Below are 1,780 nucleotides of genomic sequence, written 5' to 3'. Positions count from 1 at the left end.
TCATATAAATTAAATGAGAAATGTGAGAAAATAATTACTTTTTGAGTCTAGAAATACCCAAAGCCCAGCTATGCAGTAGTAGGGATATGTTATCAATAGATCTATAGAAATCTTTGAAATCTGATGTTTAATCTAAACAATTATACATGTGCTGGAATAACCATAATAAAAACCTCCGGAATCTTCCACTCTAAACTCTAATTAACCTCTGGTTATGTTATCAATGAATGAAAATAGGATCATTTGGCACTACCCATCCTTTCCCCGTCTGCTTGATGTCGAAGCTGCGTGGACGTGTTTACAGATAGATCTAAATAAAATTGTATTAGACTGCAATCTTAACACTGAAAAATGTAAGTAATTAGAGTTTTTTACTTTTAATCTTTTCAAATAAACCCTTCTAAATTAGTAATGTATTTAACCTGCACGCGAATTAGTGTTTTAAAACCTGTTATACTATCCACGTGACCAGGTTCACTGATTAATACAAAAATGGCGGATTGGTAAAGGAAAATACTTTGATGTTTTCAGGTAAACAAGCCAGAATGAATTTGATTTTGTAATGAAATTAAAACCATTTAATTCTATCAGTGTTTATCAGCTTAAATATGATATGTTTTATAGTTTTACATCTGAATTTATTGTGATAACTGCCAAAAAAAGTTAGTAAAAAACTGACAAGCTACAATTAGCACTGCAGTGTTAAGCTCATACAATCTGTTCTAAGTATGAATAGGTAATTATGATTGATTATGAGTTATTTGCAAAATTCTGCTTTGTTACTAGACTTTTTAACAGTTACACCACTCATTGCAGTAGAGTGTATACGAAACTTTGTGTAAATTTAATTTGAAGTGTAACTTCGCATTAAACACAAATTACTTTACCCGACTGCAAAAATTGTTTTTATTTCATTTCAGACAGCAAATTTATGTCTAATTGGGAGAGCATTGTTCGCCATGTTATGTCTCACACTTTGTCTCAGGAAGTGCCCTAGAATACAACTGGGTTGGAAAAGGCTCGAAAAAACCATTCGAAAAACTTAGACTTAAAATAGTCATATGAGGTTTGTATATTTACTTTTTCAAAGGTGATTTCACCGGTGCTAGAAAATTATTTTACACCGTGGGTGTAAGATGTGACTCTTGTGTTGTAAATGATCATCATAACTCTATTTGTATTTTGACAGAATTATGCCCCTTTTTAACTTAAAAATTTTTAGGTTAAAATTTTTAATTATGTCAAATATCTCTGTTACTATTAAATCTATTGATTTGTAATTTAAAAATATTTCTTTACTATCAAAGTCTTATCCCCTTAGCTGTATTTGCATTTTGACAGATTTATGTGCTTTTTACTAGTAAATTATAATAAGTAGTGTATATTTTAAATAAAATCAGTAAACTGTATAAATTTCAGATGCTGTAAGAGGAAGAAGACAGGGGTCTACTAATAATGAAATCGAGAAGACAATGAAGGAGTGCCTAAGATATGCCAAGGATAGGGAAGGCGGGCGGAGGAAGAGATTGACTAAAAAGTTTGCAACAACAAAGAGAAAAAAAAAATGATATGTGAACAACATTTAGTAATAAATTGTAGTAATTAGTATACATTTTGTTCTTTTATGAAAACAAGGCATTGGCCAACAAAGGGCCAATGTTTATTGTAGGAAACCAGTCAGTGGCCAACGGGGGGCCAACAAGAAGAAGGGAAACCAGTTGTTGGGCCAACAGAGGGCCAACGATAGGAAGGAAAACCAGTCATGGGGCCAATGGAGGGC

At 32.3% G+C, this 1,780-nt stretch overlaps 1 long non-coding RNA gene across 1 annotated transcript; it reads left to right on the top strand.

Moving 5' to 3' along the window:
* Positions 1-489: 489 nt before the first annotated feature.
* Positions 490-1,551, top strand: LOC132753721 (uncharacterized). The gene is made up of 3 exons (XR_009629004.1): positions 490-531; positions 921-1,066; positions 1,420-1,551. It is a non-coding gene; the product is annotated as an uncharacterized LOC132753721 (long non-coding RNA).
* The last annotated feature ends 229 nt before the right edge of the window (positions 1,552-1,780 follow it).

Source organism: Ruditapes philippinarum, unplaced genomic scaffold (genome assembly GCF_026571515.1).
Source record: "Ruditapes philippinarum isolate M1 unplaced genomic scaffold, ASM2657151v2 ctg7536_1_1_1_1, whole genome shotgun sequence".
Classification (NCBI taxonomy): domain Eukaryota; kingdom Metazoa; phylum Mollusca; class Bivalvia; order Venerida; family Veneridae; genus Ruditapes; species Ruditapes philippinarum.
Note: the sequence above shows the minus strand (reverse complement) of the source record. Positions and strands in the feature narration are given on the sequence as shown.